The 21,844-nt window shown below is 40.5% G+C and overlaps 1 non-coding gene across 1 annotated transcript; it reads left to right on the top strand.

Annotated features, from left to right (window-relative positions):
* Positions 1–4,566: 4,566 nt before the first annotated feature.
* Positions 4,567–4,674, top strand: LOC112804510 (small nucleolar RNA R71). Its single transcript, XR_003203123.1, has one exon. It is a non-coding gene; the product is annotated as a small nucleolar RNA R71 (small nucleolar RNA).
* Positions 4,675–21,844: the final 17,170 nt, after the last annotated feature.

Here is a 21,844-nt window from a genome sequence, read left to right as displayed (position 1 = left end):
TTAATACTCGAGGTACAGCAGAGCTCCACACCTTAATCTATGGTGTGTAGAAACTCCACCGTTGAAAATACATAAGAACAAAAGTGATCATTGGTTTCGGTCCCAGAGAGGGAACCAGAAGAACCAAGATGAAAATACAATAGTAAAAGGTCCTATATATAGAGAACTAGTAGCCTAGGGTGTACAGAGATGAGTAAATGACATAAAAATCCACTTTCGGACCCACTTGGTGTGTGCTTGGGCTGAGCAATGAAGCAATTTCGTGTAGAGACTCTTCTTGGAGTTAAACGCCAGCTTTTATGCCAGTTTGGGCGTTTAACTCCCATTTAGGTGCCAGTTCTGGCGTTTAACGCTGGAAATTCTGTAGGTGACTTTGAACGCCGGTTTGGGCCATCAAATCTTGGGCAAAGTATGGACTATCATATATTGCTGGAAAGCCCAGGATGTCTACTTTCCAACGCCGTTGAGAGCGCGCCAATTGGGCATCTGTAGCTCCAGAAAATCCACTTTGAGTGCAGGGAGATCAGAATCCAACAGCATCTGCAGTCCTTTTCAGTCTCTGAATCAGATTTTTGCTCAGGTCCCTCAATTTCAGCCAGAAAATACCTGAAATCACAGAAAAACACACAAACTCATAGTAAAGTCCAGAAAAGTGAATTTTAGCTAAAAACTAATAAAAATATACTAAGAACTCAACTAAAACTACCAAAAACATACTAAAAACAATGCCAAAAAGTGTATAAATTATCCGCTCATCACAACACCAAACTTAAATTGTTGCTTGTCCCCAAGCAACTGAAAATCAAACAAGATAAAAAGAAGAGAATATACTATAGACTCCAAATTATCAATGAAACTAAGCTCCAAATTAGATGAGCGGGACTAGTAGCTTTTTGCCTCCGAACAGTTTTGGCACCTCACTTTATCCTTTGAAATTCAGAATGATTGGCTTCTTTAGGAACTCAGAATCCAGATAGTGTTATTGATTCTCCTAGTTAAGTATGATGATTCTTGAACACAGCTACTTATTGAGTCTTGGCCGTGGCCCAAAGCATTCTGTCTTTCCAGTATTACCACCGGATACATACATGCCACAGACACATAATTGGGTGAACCTTTTCAGATTGTGACTCAGCTTTGCTAGAGTCCCCAATTAGAGGTGTCCAGGGTTCTTAAGCACACTCTTTTTGCCTTGGATCACAACTTTATTTCTTTCTTTTTCTCTTTCTCTCTCTTTTTTTTTTCGTATTCACTGCTTTTTCTTGCTTCAAGAATCATTTTTATGATTTTTCAGATCCTCAGTAACATGTCTCCTTTTTCATCATTCTTTCAAGAGCCAACAATTTTAACATTCATGAACAACAAATTCAAAAGACATATGCACTGTTCAAGCATACATTCAGAAAACAAAAAGTATTGTCACCACATCAAACTAATTAAGCTAGTTTTAAAGATGAATTTGAAATCCTGTACTTCTTGTTCTTTTGTGATAAAAACAGTTTTCTTTTAAGAAAGGTGATGGATTCATAGGACATTCATAACTTTAAGGCATAGACAGTAAGACACTAATGATCATAAGACACAAACAGGGATAAACATAAAGCATAATTTTCGAAAAACAGAAAAATAAAGAACAAGGAGATTAAAGAACGGGTCCACCTCAATGATGGCGGCTTGTTCTTCCTCTTGAAGGTCTTATGGAGTGCTTGAGCTCCTCAATGTCTCTTCCTTGTCTTTGTTGCTCCTCTCTCAGTTGTCCCATGTTGGAACTCAATTCTCCTAGGGAGGTGTTCAATTGCTCCCAATAGTCTTGTGGAGGAAAGTGCATCCCTTGAGGCATCTCAGGGATCCCATGATGAGAGGGGTCTCTTGTTTGCTCCATCCTTTTCTTAGTGATGGGCTTGAGGTCATGCCTTCTCAGTTGAACCGGTTTCCCTCTTGAATCTCTCTTTTATTGAACGCCCTCTTCACAAATGTCTATGAGGACTTGGTCCAACCTTTGATCAAATTTGACCCTTCTTCATGGCCACAACTTCATAGAAGTGGTCTTGATGCATCCTTGAGATGAATCTCTCCATCTCCCATGACTCGGAGGTGAAAGCTTTTGCCTTCCCTTTCCTCTTTTTAGAGGTTTCTCCGGCCTTGGATGCCATAAATGGTTATGGAAAAACAAAAAGCAACGCTTTTACCACACCAAACTTAAAAGGTTTGCTCGTCCTCGAGCAAAAGAAGAAAGAAGAGAGTAGAAGAAGAAGGAATGAGGAAGAAGGGAATGGCTTTGTGTTTCGGCCATTATGGGTGGGTTTGTGTGGGAAAGTGGTTGAATTTGAATGGTAAGGTAGGAGAGGTTTTATAAAGGATGGAGGTGAGTGGTGAATGGTGAAGAAGAAGAGAGGGTGGTGGGGTTAGTGGGGATCCTGTGGGGTCCACAGATCCTTAGGTGTCAAGGAAAAGTCATCCCTGCACCAAATGGTATTCAAAAACACGTTTTGAGCCAATTCTGGCGTTAAACGCCGGGCTGGTGCCCATTTCTGGCGTTTAACGCCAGGTTCTTGCCCTTTCCTGGCGTTTAACGCCAGTCTGGTGCCCTTTTCTGGCGTTAAACGCCCAGAATGGTGCCAGACTGGGCGTTAAACGCCCAACTGCTAGCCTCACTGGCGTTTAAACGCCAGTGAGTTCTTCCTCCAGGGTGTGCTATTTTTCTTCCTGTTTTGCATTCTGTTTTTGCTTTTTCAATTGATTTTGTGACTTCTCATGATCATCAACCTACAAAAAACATAAAATAACAAAGGAAAATATATAAAATATAACATTGGGTTGCCTCCCAACAAGCGCTTCTTTAATGTCAGTAGCTTGACAGAGGACTCTCATGGAGCCTCACAGATACTCAGAGCCATGTAGGAACCTCCCAACACCAAACTTAGAGTTTGAATGTGGGGGTTCAACACCAAACTTAGAGTTTGGTTGTGGCCTCCCAACACCAAACTTAGAGTTTGACTGTGGGGGCTCTGTTTGACTCTGTTTTGAGAGAAGCTCTTCATGCTTCCTCTCCATGATGATAGAGGGATATCCTTGGGCCTTAAACACCAAGGATTCTTCATTCACTTGAATGATCAACTCTTCTCTATCAACATCAATCACAGCCTTTGCTGTGGCTAGGAAGGGTCTGCCAAGGATGATGGATTCATCCATGCTCTTCCCAGTCTCTAGGACTATGAAATCAGTAGGGATGTAATGGTCTTCAACCTTTACCAGAACATCCTCTACAAGTCCATAGGCTTGTTTTCTTGAGTTGTCTGCCATCTCTAGTGAGATTTTTGCAGCTTGCACCTCAAAGATCCCTAATTTCTCCATTACAGAGAGGGGCATGAGGTTTACACTTGATCCTAAGTCACACAAGGCCTTCTTGAAGGTCATGGTGCCTATGGTACAAGGTATAGAAAACTTCCCAGGATCCTGTCTCTTTTAAGGCAGTTTCTGCCTAGACAAGTCATTCAGTTCTTTGGTGAGCAAAGGGGGTTCATCCTCCCAAGTCTCATTTCCAAATAACTTGTCATTCAGCTTCATGATTGCTCCAAGGTAATTAGCAACTTGCTCTTCAGTGACATACTCATCCTCTTCAGAGGAAGAATACTCATCAGAGCTCATGAATGGCAGAAGTAAGTCCAATGGAATCTCTATGGTCTCAGTTTGAGCCTCAGATTCCCATGGTTCCTCATTGGGGAACTCATTGGAGGCCAGTGGACGTCCAGTGAGGTCTTCCTCAGTGGCGGTCACTGCCTCTTCTTCCTCCCAGAATTCGGCCATGTTGATGGCCTTGCACTCTCCTTTTGGATTTTCTTCTGTATTGCTTGGGAGAGTACTAGGAGGGAGTTCAGTAATTTTCTTGCTCAGCTGACCCACTTGTCCTTCCAAGTTTCTGATGGAGGACCTTGTTTCAGTCATGAAACTTTGAGTGGTTTTGATTAGATCAGAGACCATGGTTGCTAAGTCAGAGGTATTCTGCTTAGAACTCTCTGTCTGTTGCTGAGAAGATGATGGAAAAGGCTTGCTATTGCTAAACCTGTTTCTTCCACCATTATTGTTATTGAAACCTTGTTGAGGTCTCTGTTGATCCTTCCATGAAAGACTTGGATGATTCCTCCATGAAGGATTATAGGTGTTTCCATAGGGTTCTCCCATGTAATTCACCTCTTCCATTGAAGGGTTCTCAGGATCATAAGCTTCTTCCTCAGATGAAGCTTTCTTAGTACTGCTTGGTGCGTTTTGCATTCCAGACAGACTTTGAGAAATCATATTGACTTGTTGAGTCAATATTTTGTTCTGAGCCAATATGGCATTCAGAGTGTCAATCTCAAGAACTCCTTTCTTCTGACCAGTCCCATTGTTCACGGGATTTCTTTCAGAAGTGTACATGAATTGGTTATTTGCAACCATTTCAATCAGTTCTTGAGCCTCAGTAGGCGTCTTCTTCAGATGAAGAGATCCTCCAGAAGAGCTATCCAAAGACATTTTGGATAGTTCAGAGAGACCATCATAGAAAATACCTATGATGCTCCATTCAGAAAGCATGTCTGAGGGACACTTTCTGATTAATTGTTTGTATCTTTCCCAAGCTTCATAGAGGGATTCTCCATCCTTCTGTCTGAAGGTTTGGACTTCCACTCTAAGCTTACTCAATCTTTGAGGTGGAAAGAACTTTGCCAAGAAGGCATTGACTAGCTTTTCCCAAGAGTCCAGGCTTTCTTTAGGTTGAGAATCCAACCATATTTTAGCTCTGTCTTTTACAGCAAAAGGGAATAGCATAAGTCTGTAGACCTCAGGGTCAACCCCATTAGTCTTGACAGTGTCACAGATTTGCAAGAATTCAGTTAAAAACTGATGAGGATCTTCCAATGGAAGTCCATGGAACTTGCAATTCTGTTGCATTAGAGAAACTAATTGAGGCTTAAGCTCAAAGTTGTTTGCTCCAATGGCAGGGATAAAGATGCTTCTCCCATAAAAGTTGGGAGTAGGTGCAGTAAAGTCACCCAGCACCTTCCTTGCATTGTTGGCATTGTTGTTGTTTTCGGCTGCCATGGGTTCTTCTTGTTTAAAGATTTCTGTTAGGTCCTCTACAGAGAGTTGTGCCTTAGCTTCTCTTAGCTTTCGCTTCAAGGTCCTTTCAGGTTCAGGGTCAGCTTCAACAAGAATGCCTTTGTCTTTGTTCCTGCTCATATGAAAGAGAAGAGAACAAGAAAATGTGGAATCCTCTATGTCACAGTATAGAGATTCCTTGAGGTGTCAGAGGAAAGAAAAGTAGAAGACAGAAGTAGAAAATTCGAACTTATCAAAGAAGAAGGAGTTCGAATTTTGCATTAAGGAATAGTGTTAGTCCATAAATAGAAGGATGTGAGAGGAGGGAAGGTAATTTTCGAAAATTAAGTAAAAGAATTTTGAAAACATTTTGAAAAACATTAATTGATTTTCGAAAATAAGAGTGGGAAAGAAATCAAGTGATTTTTGAAAAAGATTTTGAAATTAGAAGTAAAAAAGATTTGATTGAAAACTATTTTGAAAAAGATGTGATTAAAAAGATTTGATTGAAAAGTTATGGTTTTAAAAAGATATGATTGAAAAGATATGATTTGAAAACAATTTTAAAAGATTTGATTTTGAAAATAACTTGGCTATCAAGAAAAAGATATGATCCAAACATTAAACCTTTCTCAACAGAAAAGGCAACATACTTGATTTGTTGAATCAAATCATTAATTGATAGCAAGTATCTTTGAAAAAGGAAAGAAATTGATTTTGAAAACATTTGATTGAAAAGATATGATTTGAAAAAGATTTGATTTTGAAAAACTTTTGAAAACTTGAAAAAAATTGATTTGAAAACAAAATCTTCCCCCTTGTGCCATCCTGGCGTTAAACGCCCAGAATGGTGCACATTCTGGTGTTTAACGCCCAAACTACTACCCTTTTGGGCGTTAAACGCCCAGCCAGGCACCCTGGCTGGCGTTTAAACGCCAGTCTGTCTTCTTCACTGGGCATTTTTGAATGCCCAGCTTTTTCTGTGTGATTCCTCTGCAGTATGTTCTGAATCTTCAATTCTCTGTATTATTGACTTGAAAAGACACAAATTAAAAATATTTTTGGATTTTTAATAATAAGGAATAATCAAAATGCAACTAAAATCAAATAACAATGCATGCAAGACACCAAACTTAGCAGTTTGTATACTACTGACACTAACAGAATGAAAATGCATATGAGACACACAAAAACACTCAAGTCAATTGAATTTAAAGATCAGAGCACGAATATTATCAAGAATTACTTGAAGATTCTTAAGACACATGAATGAATGCAATAAGAATAGAAACATGCAATTGATACTAAACTTAAGATGAGACGCTAGACTCAAACAAGACATATTTTTGGATTTTATGATTTTGTAAATTTTTTTTTTGTGCTTTTTCGAAAATTAAGTGGAAAAAGGTATCAAAATTCTTAATGAGAATTCCAGGAATCATGCAATGTTAGTCTAAAGCTTTAGTCTAAGGAAATTAGACATGGCCGGCCAAGCTTCAGCAGGACATTGCATTCAAGAGCTAAATTGATGAAGATCAATCAGCTTTGGTGATGATAAGAACATCACCTTGAAACACTAGAATTCATTCTTAAGAACTCTGAAGAAAAAATACCTAATCTAAGCAACAAGATGAACCGTCAGTTGTCCAAACTAAACAATCCCCGGCAACGGCGCCAAAAACTTGGTGCGCAAAATTGTGAACAATACTTTTTCACAACTCTCATAATCCCCGGTCATGAACCCCAAAAACTTGGTAGCTCAATACCATGGCATTACACAACTTCGCACAACTAACCAGCAAGTGCACTGGGTCGTCCAAGTAATAAACCTTACGCGAGTAAGGGTCGATCCCATGGAGATTGTTAGTATTGAAGCAAGCTATGGTCATCTTGTAAATCTTAGTCAGGCAAACTCAAATAGTAATGGTGATGAACGAAAATAACACAAAGGTAAAGATAGAGATACTTATGTAATTCATTGGTAGGAACTTCAGATAAGCGCATGAAGATGCCTTCCCTTCCGTCTCTCTGCTTTCCTACTGTCTTCATCCAATCCTTCTTACTCCTTTCCATGGCAAGCTTAAGCAAGGGTTTCACCGTTGTCAGTGGCTACCTCCCATCCTCTCAGTGAAAGCGATTGCATATGCTCTGTCACAGCATAGCGGAATTCATCTATCGGTTCTCAATCAGGCCGGAATAGAATCCAGTGATTCTTTTGCGTCTGTCACTAACGCCCCGCCCTCAGGAGTTTGAAGCACGTCACAGTCATTCAGTCATTGAATCCTACTCAGAATACCACAGACAAGGTTAGACCTTCCGGATTCTCTTGAATGCTGCCATCAGTTCTCGCCTATACCACGAAGATTCTGATCTCACGGAATGGTTGGCTCGTTTGTCAGGCGAGCACTCGGTTGTCAGGCGATCAACCATGCATCGTGCAATCAGGAATCCAAGAGATATTCACTATGGCCTTAGTTGCTTGTAGAACAAGAGTGGTTGTCAGTCACTTTGTTCATGGGTGAGAATGGTGATGAGTGTCAATCATCACCTTCATCAAGTTGAAGAACAAATGATATCTTGGACAAAGAACAAGCGGAATTGAATGGAAGAACAATAGTAATTGCATTAATACTCGAGGTACAGCAGAGCTCCACACCTTAATCTATGGTGTGTAGAAACTCCACCGTTGAAAATACATAAGAACAAAAGTGATCATTGGTTTCGGTCCCAGAGAGGGAACCAGAAGAACCAAGATGAAAATACAATAGTAAAAGGTCCTATATATAGAGAACTAGTAGCCTAGGGTGTACAGAGATGAGTAAATGACATAAAAATCCACTTTCGGGCCCACTTGGTGTGTGCTTGGGCTGAGCAATGAAGCAATTTCGTGTAGAGACTCTTCTTGGAGTTAAACGCCAGCTTTTATGCCAGTTTGGGCGTTTAACTCCCATTTAGGTGCCAGTTCCGGCGTTTAACGCTGGAAATTCTGTAGGTGACTTTGAACGCCGGTTTGGGCCATCAAATCTTGGGCAAAGTATGGACTATCATATATTGCTGGAAAGCCCAGGATGTCTACTTTCCAACGCCGTTGAGAGCGCGCCAATTGGGCTTCTGTAGCTCCAGAAAATCCACTTTGAGTGCAGGGAGATCAGAATCCAACAGCATCTGCAGTCCTTTTCAGTCTCTGAATCAGATTTTTGCTCAGGTCCCTCAATTTTAGCCAGAAAATACCTGAAATCACAGAAAAACACACAAACTCATAGTAAAGTCCAGAAAAGTGAATTTTAGCTAAAAACTAATAAAAATATACTAAGAACTCAACTAAAACTACCAAAAACATACTAAAAATAATGCCAAAAAGTGTATAAATTATCCGCTCATCACCATGGCTGTTGGCTTTGATTGTGGTTGTCTCCCCATCTGAGGTTGGGATGGTTCTTCCAAGAAGGGTTGTAAGTATCTCCATAGACTTCATTAGTTCCAGGATTTTGGTTGTGCATGTATTGGACTTGCTCTTGCTGTTGCTCCTCTTGAATTTCTTCATTTTGCCCCCAAGTAGTTGATGGTTGGCTTGTGGCACTTACTGATGCAACTTGCAAGCCATCAATCCTTTTGGCCATTTGCTCAAATTTTTGTTGAATTTGCTGCTGCATTATCTTGTTCTGAGCTAGAATTGAATCTACTCCTTCCAACTCCATTACTCCTCTTCTTTGTGATGGTTGGCGTTGTCTTTGATGAGCAAAGAAATATTGGTTATTGGCCACCATATCAATGAGGTTTTGAGCTTCCTCTGTAGTTTTCATGAGTTGTAAAGAGCCTCCAGCTGAATGATCAAGTGCTTCTTGAGCCTTAAGAGTGAGCCCCTCATAGAAATTCTGCAGCTTGTCCCACTCAGTGAACATCTCTGGTAGACATTTCCTCAATAGTGCCTTATATCTTTCCCATGCTTCATATAAATTTTCAGCCTCCATTTGAGTGAACGTCTACACCTCAGTCTTTAATCTTATGATCCTTTGAGGGGGATAGAATTTGGCAAGAAACTTGCTCACCAAGTCATCCCAAGTGTTAATGCTCTCTTTTGGAAATGTCTCTAGCCATTGAGTGGCTTTGTCTCTGAGAGAAAATGGAAAGAGCAACAACTTGTAGCTGTCAGGAGGCACACCATTGGTTTTCACAGTATCACAAATCCTCAAGAAGGTAGATAAGTGTTGATTTGGGTCCTCCAATGGCCCTCCTCCAAAAGAACAGTTGTTTTGAACCAAAGTGATGAGTTGTGGCTTTAGTTCAAAATTGTTTGCATTGACATTAGGAGTAAGAATGCTACTTCCACAGTGTCTAGCATTTGCAAATGTGTATGAAGCCAGGACTCTTCTTTGTTGTTGGTTATTGTTGACCCCTCCTCCTGGTTGATTGAGATTTGATGGATCTCCTTCCATTTCTTGGAATTCCTCCTCAGATTCTTCCTCTCCAATAACGTTCTTCCCCCTTTCAGCTGTTCTTGTTCTTCGAAGAGTTCTTTGGTCAATTTCAGAGAGGACAGTGGAAGATCTTCCTGTACCTGACATACAAACACACAACAATAAACACACAGATCCAGAAAACCAATGAAATTTCAATCTATAGCTAGAATGAAGTTTTAGTTAGTTTAAGCAAAAATTCAAACAGTTAGTGTGTTAGTCAAAATTTAAACAACAGAAAAGAAAAAGTGCTTGATCTAGATCTCCACTTCACTTAATCATTGTCAATCTATTTCAATCCCCGGCAACGTCGCCAAAAACTTGATGTATGGAAAATGATCCAACACAAAACTCACCGGCAAGTGTACCGGGTCGCATCAAGTAATAAAAACTCACGGGAGTGAGGTCGATCCCACAGGGATTGAAGGATTGAGCAATTTTAGTTTAGTGGTTGATTTAGTCAAGCGAATCAAATATTGGTTGAGTGGTTTAACATTAATAGAAACTAAATTGCTTGGAATGTAAAGGGAGAGGGAAGAATTGCAAGAAATTAAAGAGTAGGAAAGTAAAGGATGCTGAATCTTAAAGAACAAGAAATTAAATGACTGAAACTTAAAGTGCAAGAAATGTAAATTGCAGTAACTTAAAGTGCAAGGAATATAAATTGCTTGAATAGAAAAAGGAATTGAGGACTGGGATTTCAGAATTTAAACAAGGAAAATTAAATTACAACAATTAATAAAGCAGAAATTGAATTGGAAGCAACTAGAATCCAAACAGAAATGGAAATTAACTTGCAGCAGAGGTTCACAGAAGAACCAACAAGGAGAATGGGATCTCAGGACTCAAGAGACTAGATAGCAAAGTCTAGATCTCAATTGCCTTCCCAGATCCAAGTTCACAAAGCAATTAACCAGAATTTAAAGAAGAAGCAGTAAAGGAATTTAAATCGAACTCAATTATGTAGAAGAGGAATTAAAGAGATTTTGAATGGAGATTGAGACAGAATTTCCTCAATTCTTCACACCCAAAACTCAACAAGAAAAATAAAAGTGCCCAAACAAGAACGAGGAAGGAGAGAGATCAATTCTCCTCCCCAATTCTCTGAAATCTCAGTGAGGGTCCCTAAGAGAAAGTTCAAAAGCTCAAAATGAAAATAAATGTTCAAAGGAAAATTCAAAGTTCAAAAGTAAAGTAAAAGGTCCAAAGGTCCTAATTACATCAAACTATCTCCTATTTATACACTTTCTATTCTTGGATCTTGGGATTTGGATGGACTTTTGATTTGGTGAAGAAATGAATTTTATTGGATTTTTAATCCAATTTTAGCCCATGAAGAATTAGCTTCTAGGAGGCTGCCCTGCCCTTGTGGAGGGCAGGGCAGAAAATTGATGCGTGCAGCCTTGGTGCGAGCGTGGTGCGTTAGTGTGTGCTGCAGGATGCTGCCCTGCCCTTGCGGAGGGCAGGGCAGAAATTTCTGGTGCGCCATTTTGGTGCCTGTGCGCACTGCTGGTGCTGCCGAATGATGCCTTGGTGCGCCAGGTTGATGCGCTGGCCGTGCCACAGCAAAATCCTGCCCTGCCCTTGCGGAGGGCAGGGCAGTGTTTCCAAATTGAAGTCCCGTGTTCGAGACTTGGCCGATACATACGCTACTATTTTTCCTTGGCTTTCTTGGCACCATAATGAGGCCTAGTTCCTTGCTTCCTCATTGTGCCGTGTTCGACTCTTGTGGCAAGCAAGGGTAAACTTTTTCCTTTGATTTATTTTCCATGAAGGCCCGATACTGCCCTTGTGTAGGGCAGGGCAAGGTTTGGCTCTTCTTTGATCCAAGGCACAATTTTGTGCTCTGCCCTTGTCGTGGGCAGGGCAGAGTTGCCTCATCAAGCCTTGTTCCCTTATGTTGCCCTCCTAGAGGGCAGTGTGCCCTTGTGGAGGGCAATACTTGCATTCCTCCTTTATGTGCCACGCCTTTTTCTCCTTTGGCCACACTTTCTTAGGCCACGCTTTCTCTTTTCTTCTTTTCTTCACCTACAATCAACCAAAATAACCACTCAAAGTATCACTAAATTCACAAGGCTTATAAATCAATTAAAAATCAATTAAATTCAGCTTAAACCTTATAAGTTAACATTAATTTCATGGTGGTTGTTTGATTTAAAGAAGTTATGCATTTTCATTCCAAATCACTTACTTAGGATGCAAGAAAGTGCATAAAGACTAATAAAACAAGTGAAATTAGCTTGAAAAATGGGTATATGATGACTTGTCATCACAACACCAAACTTAAATCTTGCTTGTCCCCAAGCAAGCATCAAAATTAAGAGCAATTGAAATGAATAAGAAACGAACATATATCCTTATTAGGCATATAGCAGAACTTGATTTATGGAGTCTTTATGCAGACAATGATAACTCAATTATTGTTGCTGTTACATAATATACATATTTCCTCAAAGGCTTGCTAAACTTGCTGTTATAAGACTTATTTTTTTTATTACTCCCTTGCTAACTTTTCTTGGCTTTTAATGCTTAACAAGCTTATTATTCTTTTGGAGGTTTGGTGTCAAATGTTGCAGTAGTAGCCTTTGGCTTTATTTTTTTCTTTTACTCAACATCTTTTCACCACAGACACATGGCTCACTATTTCTTCCTAGGATCATTGATGTCCAGCATCTCTTTGGATAACTAAATGTTCTGTATCTAAGTTGCTCTTTATTGTGGACTTTCAATTGGCCATCCCAAATCAGTTGATCTAAGTGACCGGGTTTTAAAATACCCCTTAGAATTTACTTATCCAAGCATATCTTAGTACAAGAACACCACAGGCATATGTCCTAGGGTCCAAGCTATTGGTGTCCAACCCTTATTTTTTTGTTTTTCTTGCCACTTTGGCTTTTTCTTCTTCCTTTTCTTTCTGTTTTTGTTCCCAAGGGCTTTTTCCTTATTGATAAGAATCTTTACAACAGCAAGCTAACTCACACTTGAATGAGAATGATATTATGCAACAATTATTTCATGAGTTATGCATTTAATCAAACATATATACCACCATTAACTTCCATTCTTACTTATGCAACATTGGATATTTCACTTTTCAATTCAAACAATTCTCTTTTATTCAAGCATATGGGAAACAAATCAAAATTTAGCTAAGTGATGGATAACAAGCATTATGCAGATTTAGCATTTCTCTAGCTATTTATTAAATGACTAAAATAAAAACAAAGAACAAAAATTGCATGAAGTAAAAAGACATAAACGATGGAGGCATATCATGTTTCAGACATGCATCTCCTTATTAGAGACATGAAAGAGGAAATATGAAAGAACTTTGCCACCTTCTAATGGTCGTGGCTGCTGCTTGATTCTCCCTTTTTCTTCTTTCTCTTCCCGAGCTTGGAATAATCTCGGATCTCTTCACCAGGACATCTTCTACCCCAAACAGAATCTAAGAGTCCTGAGAGCCCAACTTCTTCCAATCTTTTAAAAGTTGCCTCAGTATAGTGATGAGACCTTGCCTATTGCTTGGCTACAAATTCAGGGCATTGCTCAAATGGCTTGATTTAAGGATTGAGTGTTGGCAAATTATGGGTCAAGTACTCCAACCTTGCTTGCATGTTTTCATCATTCTCCATTCTTTGCGCATATCTAACTTCTCCCATGGTGTGATGAATATTTTTCCATTGATACTGGAAAAAAAGAAGCTGGAAAAAAATCCAGAAAAAAAAAACTGGAGGAGCCTGCCGAAGATGAGGCCATTACGGCTCGCCTTTAGGTGTCCTCATCGGTATAGCGTCATTTAAAGAACAAGGGTCAGCACAACGTAAAAAAAAAAAGGGAAAAAGTCAGAGGAGCCTGCCGAAGATGAGACCCTTACGGCTCGCCTTTAGGTGTCCTCCTCTAGATAGCGACATTTAAAGAACAGGGGTCAGCACAACGTAAAAAAAAGGAAAAAACCGGAGGAGCCTGCCGAAGATGAGGCCATTATGGCTTTCCTTTAGGTATCCTCCTCTGGATAGCGTCATTTAAAGAACAAGAGTGAGGACAACGTAAAAAAAAAAAAATCAGAGGAGCCTGCCGAATATGAGGCCATTACGGCTCGCCTTTAGGTGTCCTCCTCTGGATAGCGTCATTTAAAGAACAAGGGTGAGCACAATGTAAATAAAAAAAATTAAAAAAATCAGTAAAAAAAATCGGAGGAGCCTGTCGAAGATGAGGCCATTACGGCTCGCCTTTAGGTGTTCTCCTCTGAATAACGTCATTTAAAGAACAAGGGTCAGCACACACGTAAAAAAAAAGCTGGAAAAAAATCTGGTAGAAAAAAACCGGAGGAGTCTGCCGAAGATGAGGCCATTATGGCTCCCCATTAGGTGTCCTCCTCTGGATAGCGTCATTTAAAGAACAATGGTCAGCACAACGTAAAAAAAAAAAAGCGGAAAAAAAACTGAAAAAAATCGAGAAAAAAAATTGGAGGAGCCTGCCGACGATGAGGCCATTACGGCTCGCCTTTAGGTGTCCTCTTCTAGATAGCGTCATTTAAAGAACAATGGTGAGCACAATCTAAATAAAAATAACTGAAAAAATTGGGAAAAAAATCAGAGGAGCCTGCCGAAGATGAGGCCATTACCGCTCGACTTTAGCTGTCCTCCTCTGGATAGCGTCATTTAAAGAACAAGGGCCAGCACAACGTAAAAAAAATGAAAAAAAAAACTGGAAAAAAAATCTGAAAAAAAAATCAGAGGAGCCTGCCGAAGATGAGGCCATTACGGCTCCCATTTTGGTGTACTCCTCTGGATTGCGTTATTTAAAGAACAAGGGTGAGCACAATGTAAATAAAAAAACTGAAAAAAAAAGTCGAAAAAAAAATAATCGGAGGAGCCTACCGAAGATGAGGCCATTATGGCACGCCTTTAGGTGTCCTCCTCTGGATAGCGTCATTTAAAGAACAAGGGTCAGCACAACGTAAAAAAAAAATGGAAAAAAAAGCTGAAAAAAATCCGGAAAAAAAAACCGGAGGAGCCTACGAAGATGAGGCCATTACGGCTCGCCTTTAGGTCTCCTCCTCTGGATAGCATCATTTAAAGATCAAGGGTCAGCACAATGTAAATATAAAAAAGCTGGAAAAAAATCCGGAAAAAAAACCGGAGGAGCCTACTGAGGAAGAGGCCATTACGCCTCCTCTTTAGGTGTCCTTGGTGCACGAAATTGCAATCACACTTTTGCAACTCCGCACAACTAACCAGCAAGTGTACTGGGTCGTCCAAGTAATACCTTGTGTGAGCAAGGGTCGATCCCACAGAGATTGTCGGCTTGAAGCAAGCTATGGTTATCTTGTAAATCTTAGTCAGGATATCAGAAATTATCAGGATTGATTGTGAAAAGCAAAAGAACATGAAATGATTACTTGTTTTGCAGTAATGGAGAATAGGTTGAGGTTTGGAGATGCTCCATCTTCTGAATCTCTGCTTTCCTACTGTCTTCTTCTTCAAGCACGCAAGTCTCCTTCCATGGCAAGCTGTATGCAGGGTTTCACCGTTGTCAATGGCTACCTCCCATCCTCTCAGTGAAAGCGATTGCATATGCTCTGTCACAGCATAGCGGAATTCATCTGTCGGTTCTCAATCAGGCCGGAATAGAATCCAGTGATTCTTTTGCGTCTGTCACTAACGCCCCGCCTTCAGGAGTTTGAAGCACGTCACAGTCATTCAGTCATTGAATCCTACTCAGAATACCACAGACAAGGTTTAGACCTTCCGGATTCTCTTGAATGCCGCCATCAGTCTAGCTTATACCACGAAGATTCCGATTAAAGAACCCAAGAGATAACTACTTAATCTAAGGTAGAACGGAGGTGGTTGTCAAGCACACGTTCATAGTTGAGAATGATGATGATTGTCACGGATCGTCACATTCATCCGGATTAAGAACAAGTATTATCTTAGAATGGAAGCAAGCATGGTTGAATGAGAAACAGTAGTAATTGCATTAATCCATCAAGACACAGCAGAGCTCCTCACCCCCAACCATGGGGTTTAGAGACTCATGCCGTGGAAGAAAACGTGTAAAAATGTCATGAGGTCATCCAAAGGTACTGATACAATGTCAAAAGATCCTATTAATAGTAAACTAGTAGCCTAGGGTGTACAGAAATGAGTAAATGACGTAAAAATCCACTTCTGGGTCCACTTGGTGTGTGCTTGGGCTGAGCAATGAAGCTTTTATGTGTAGAGACGTTTTCTGGAGTTAAACGCCAGTTCTCATGCCAGTTTGGGCGTTTAACTCCAAATTTTATGCCAGTTCCGGCGTTTAACGCTGGAATTTCTGAGGCTGTTTTGCCACGCCGGTTTGGGCCATCAAATCTTGGGCAAAGTATGGACTATCATATATTTCTGGAAAGCCCAGGATGTCTACTTTCCAATGCCGTTGAGAGCGCGCCAATTGGGCTTCTGTAGCTCCAGAAAATCCACTTCGAGTGCAGGGAGGTCAGAATCCAACAGCATCTGCAGTCCTTTTTGGTCTCGGAATCAGATTTTTGCTCAGGACCCTCAATTTCAGCCAGAAAATACCTGAAATCACAGAAAAACACACAAACTCATAGTAAAGTCCAGAAAAGTGAATTTTAGCTAAAAACTAATAAAAATATACTAAAAACTAACTAAATTATACTAAAAACACACTAAAAACAATGCCAAAAAGCATACAAATTATCCGCTCATCACAACACCAAACTTAAATTGTTGCTTGTCCCCAAGCAACTGAAAATCAAAATAGGATAAAAAGAAGAGAATATACTATAGACTCCAAAATATCAAGGAAACATAGCTCCAATTAGATGAGCGGGACTAGTAGCTTTTTGCCTCCGAACAGTTTTGGCACCTCACTCTATCCCTTGAAGTTCAGAATGATTGGCATCTATAAGAACTCAGAACTCAGATAGTGTTATTGATTCTCTTAGTTAAGCATAATGATTCTTGAACATAGCTAGTGTATGAGTCTTGGCTGTGGCCTAAAGCACTCTGTCTTCCAGTATTACCACCGGATACATACATGCCACAGACACATAATTGGGTGAACCTTTTCAGATTGTGACTCAGCTTTGCTAAAGTCCCCAATTAGAGGTGTCCAAGGTTCTTAAGCACACTCTTGTTGCCTTGAATCACAACTTTATTTCTTTCTTTTTCTTTTTCTTTTCTTCTTCTCTTTTCTTTTTTTTTCGAATTTTTTTTTTGTATCCACTGCTTTTTCTTGCTTCAAGAATCAGTCTAATGATTTTTAGATCCTCAATAACAGTTCTCTTTTTCCTCCTTCTTTCAAGAGCCAACAATTTTAACATTCTCAAAACAACAAATTCAAGAGACATATGCACTGTTCAAGCATTCATTCAGAAAACAAAAAGTATTGTCACCACATCAAACTAATTCAACTAGTTTCAATGATAAATTTCGAAATCCTGTACTTCTTGTTCTTTTGTGATTAAAGCATTTTTCATTTAAGAGAGGTGATGGATTCATAGGACATTCATATCTTTAAGGCATAAAATTTCAATTTTATTAATTATGAATTAAAACAAGACTCAAAAATAGATATAAAATGAGACTAGAAAAACGAAAAATAAAAACAAAACAAAGGAAAAAAAAAAACGCAAACATAGGCTCCTAATGATAGAGGTTTTCACAGAGTTAGGACTCAACAACCTTGATTTTGAGAAGTGGATGCTCCCTCAGCTTGAGAGGAGAGCTTTTGGCGTTTCAACTCTTGAAGTTCACGCCCCTGCTTCTCTTGCTCCTTCCATTGACCTCTTGGTGATTGGCTGTTCAATGGGTATGAATTCATCTGCTTCCATCTTCACCCCAGCCTCTTTACAGAGCAAGGAGATCAAGCTTGGGTAAGCCAGTTTGGCTTCAGTGGAATTCTTATTTGCAATTGTGTAGATCTCACAAGCAATCACATGATGAACCTCCACTTCTTTTCCAAGCATAATGCAATGAATCATCACTGCCCTCTTGATGGTGACCTCAGAACGGTTGCTAGTGGGCAATATGGAACGCCCAATAAAGTCTAGCCACCCTCTTGCAATTGGCTTGAGGTCTCCCCTCTTGAGTTGGTTTGGGACACCCTTTGAATTGGTTATCCACTTAGTCTCAGGGAGGCATATGTCCTCTAGAACTTGATCCAACCCTTTATCTACTCTCACCATCCTCCTATTGAAGGAATCAGGATCATCTTGCAGTTGAGGTAGTTTGAAGATTTCTCTTATTTTGTCCAGATGGAAGTACATAACTTTCCCTCTGACCATGGTTCTGTAGGTATGGTAAGCAGTTCCAGTCATTCTCTGCTTATCTGTTAGCCACAGATTAGAGTAGAATTCCTGAACCATGTTCCTTCCAACCTTTATTTCAGGATTGGTCAGAACTTCCCGTCCTCTGTTTCGAATTTGCTCTTGGATCTCCGGATATTCATCTTCTTTCAGATCAAATTTAACTTCCGGGATCACTGACCTCAGACCCATTATTTTGTGATAATGGTCTTCATGTTCTTTGGTTAAGAACTTCTCTTGATTCCAAAGATTCTTTGGATTAGTCTCTTTCTTTCCTCTTGAGTTGGTTTGTTTTCCCTTAGGAGCCATGATCTTGATGAATCTTGGCTTAGTGATCACGGAAAAGCACACCAAACTTAGAGGTTTTGCTTGTCCTCAAGCAAAAAGAGAAGAAAGGAGAGAAGAGAGAGAGAGGAAGAGGAAATTCGAATGGTGTGGTGGAAAGAGGAAGCCAAACACGAATTTATAAGGTGAGGGGGAGAGTATTTTTGAAAAAAAAGAGAGATTTGAAAGGAGATTTGAGAAGATATAAAAAAAATTGAGAAAAGGGTGAGTTTTTGAAGAAGATTTGGGATTAATTTGAAATAGATTTGAAGAATGGTTTTGATTTGTGAAGATTTGAAAGTGAATGATGAAAGGTTGAAGTGCATTTATGTAGAAGAGTATGGGTGAAAAGAGGAAAGTTTGAAAAAATTTGAGTTGAAAACAAAAATGTGGTCCCCCCACCTTTCTGGCGTTAAACGCCCAGAATGGCACCCATTCTGGCGTTTAACGCCCAATTGCTACCCCTTTTGGGCGTTTAACGCCCAGCCAGGTGCCCTGGCTGGCGTTAAATGCCAGAAAGCCTTTATCACTGGGCGTTTTTCAAAACGCCCAGGATGCTGCACACCTGGCGTTAAACGCCCAGAATGGTGCCCATTCTGGCGTTTAACGCCCAAAATGGCACCATTCCTGGCGTTAAACGCCCAGAATGGTACCCATTCTGGCGTTTAACGCCCAAAATGCCCCTTACTGGCGGTTTTTTGCCAGTAAGCTCATTTTCTCTGCTTTTTGAGCTGAATCCTTCTGTAACTCTGTGAATTCCTTCATTTTTGATATTTGCCTCTGTAAGAACTAATCATATAACCTCCTAATGACTGGGTTGCCTCCCAGCAAGCGCTTCTTTACTGTCTTTAGCTGGACTTTCACTGAGAATCACTCAAGCCTCAGTTTTGAGCATTCCTGCTCAAAGTTTCCTTCAAGATAATGCTTGATTCTCTGTCCATTAACAATGAACTTCTTGTCAGAATCAATATCCTGAAGCTCAACATATCCATATGGTGACACTCCTGTAATCACATACGGACCCCTCCAGCGGGATTTGAGTTTTCCTGGAAACAGTCTGAGCCTAGAGTTGAAGAGCAGAACTTTTTGTCCTGGCTCAAAGACTCTGGTTGACAACTTCTTGTCATGCCATTTCTTTGCCTTTTCCTTATAAATTTTTGCATTTTCAAAGGCATTGAGTCTGAACTCCTCTAGCTCATTTAACTGGAGTAATCTTTTTTCACCAGCTAACTGTGCATCCATGTTTAGGAATCTGGTTGCCCAGTAGGCTTTATGTTCCAGTTCCACAGGCAAATGACAGGCCTTCCCATATACCAGTTGGTATGGGGAGGTTCCTATAGGAGTCTTGAATGCTGTTCTGTATGCCCACAGAGCATCATCCAAGCTCTTTGCCCAATCCTTTCTTCGGGCTATCACAGTCCGTTCTAGGATTCTTTTTAGCTCTCTGTTAGAGACCTCAGCTTGCCCATTTGTCTGTGGATGATACAGAGTTGCCACTTTGTGGCTAATTCCATACCTAACCATAGCAAGGTGTAGCTGTTTATTGCAGAAATGAGTGCCCCCGTCACTGATTAGCACTCTGGGCACTCCAAACCTGCTGAAAATGTTTTTCTGGAGGAATTTCAGTACGGTCTTTGTATCATTAGTGGGTGTAGCAATTGCTTCTACCCACTTAGACACATAGTCCACTGCCACCAGAATGTAAGTGTTTGAGTATGATGGTGGGAATGGCCCCATGAAGTCAATTCCCCATACATCAAACAGTTCTATCTCTAATATCCCTTGTTGAGGCATGGCATATCCATGAGGCAGGATACCAGCTCTTTGGCAACTGTCACAGTTACGCACAAACTCTCGGGAATCTTTATAGAGAGTAGGCCAGTAGAAGCCACATTGGAGGACTTTAGTGGCTGTTCGCTCACTTCCGAAATGTCCTCCATACTGTGATCCATGGCAGTGCCATAGGATCCTTTGTGCTTCTTCTCTGGGTACACACCTGCGGATCACTCCGTCAGCACATCTCTTGAAGAGATATGGTTCATCCCAGAGGTAGTACTTGGCATCTGAAATTAATTTCTTTCTCTGCATGTAACTGTACTCTTTGGGTATGAACCTCACAGCTTTAAAATTTGCAATATCTGCAAACCATGGAGCTTCCTGAATGGCAAATAGTTGCTCATCTGGGAAAGTCTCAGAAATCTCAGTAGAAGGGAGGGACGTCCCTGCTACTGGTTCTATTCGGGACAGATGATCAGCTACTTGGTTCTCTGTCCCTTTTCTGTCTCTTATTTCTATATCAAACTCTTGCAGAAGCAACACCCATCTTATGAGCCTGGGTTTTGAATCCTGCTTTGTGAGTAGATATTTAAGAGCAGCATGGTCAGTGTACACAACCACTTTGGATCCCACTAGATAGGATCTAAACTTGTCAATGGCATAGACCACTGCAAGCAACTCTTTTTCTGTGGTTGTGTAGTTCTTCTGTGCGTCATTTAGAACACGGCTGGCATAGTAAATGACGTGCAGAAGCTTGTTATGCCTCTGTCCCAACACTGCACCAATGGCATGGTCACTGGCATCACACATTAGTTCAAATGGCAATGTCCAATCTGGTGCAGAGATGACTGGTGCTGTGACCAGCTTAGCTTTCAGGGTCTCAAATGCCTGCAAACACTGTGTGTCAAACACAAATGGTGTGTCAGCAGCTAACAGGTTACTCAGAGGTTTTGCAATTTTTGAAAAATCCTTTATAAACCTTCTGTAGAACCCTGCATGCCCCAGAAAGCTTCTGATTGCCTTAACATTGGCAGGTGGTGGTAATTTTTCAATTACCTCTACCTTTGCCTTATCCACCTCTATTCCCTTGTTTGAAATTTTGTGCCCAAGGACAATTCCTTCAGTCACCATAAAGTGACATTTCTCCCAGTTTAAAACCAGGTTAGTCTCTTGGCATCTTTTCAAGACAAGTGCTAGGTGATTAAGACAGGAGTTAAATGAGTCTCCATATACTGAAAAGTCATCCATGAAGACTTCCAGAAATTTCTCTACCATATCTGAGAAGATAGAGAGCATGCACCTCTGAAAGGTTGCAGGTGCATTGCACAGACCAAAAGGCATCCTCCTGTAGGCAAACACGCCAGAAGGGCAAGTGAATGCTGTTTTCTCTTGGTCCTGAGGATCTACTGCAATTTGGTTGTAGCCTGAATAGCCATCCAAAAAGCAGTAATAATCATGGCCAGCTAGTCTTTCTAGCATTTGGTCTATGAATGGTAAAGGAAAATGATCCTTTCTGGTGGCTGTATTGAGCCTTCTGTAGTCAATACACATGCGCCACCCTGTGACTGTCCTTGTAGGAACCAGTTCATTTTTTTCATTATGAACCACTGTCATGCCTCCCTTTTTGGGAACAACTTGGACAGGGCTCACCCAGGGGCTATCAGAAATAGGATAAATAATCCCAGCCTCTAGTAATTTAGTGACCTCTTTCTGCACCACCTCCTTCATGGCAGGATTTAGCCTCCTCTGTGGTTGGACCACTGGTTTGGCATTATCCTCCAACAGGATCTTGTGCATGCATCTAGCTGGGCTAATACCCTTAAGATCACTTATGGACCACCCAAGAGCAGTCTTGTGTGTCCTTAGCACTTGAATCAGTGCTTCCTCTTCCTGT

This window comes from Arachis hypogaea, chromosome 5 (genome assembly GCF_003086295.3).
Source record: "Arachis hypogaea cultivar Tifrunner chromosome 5, arahy.Tifrunner.gnm2.J5K5, whole genome shotgun sequence".
NCBI classification, from domain to species: domain Eukaryota; kingdom Viridiplantae; phylum Streptophyta; class Magnoliopsida; order Fabales; family Fabaceae; genus Arachis; species Arachis hypogaea.
This window is presented reverse-complemented; position numbering and strand designations above follow the sequence as displayed.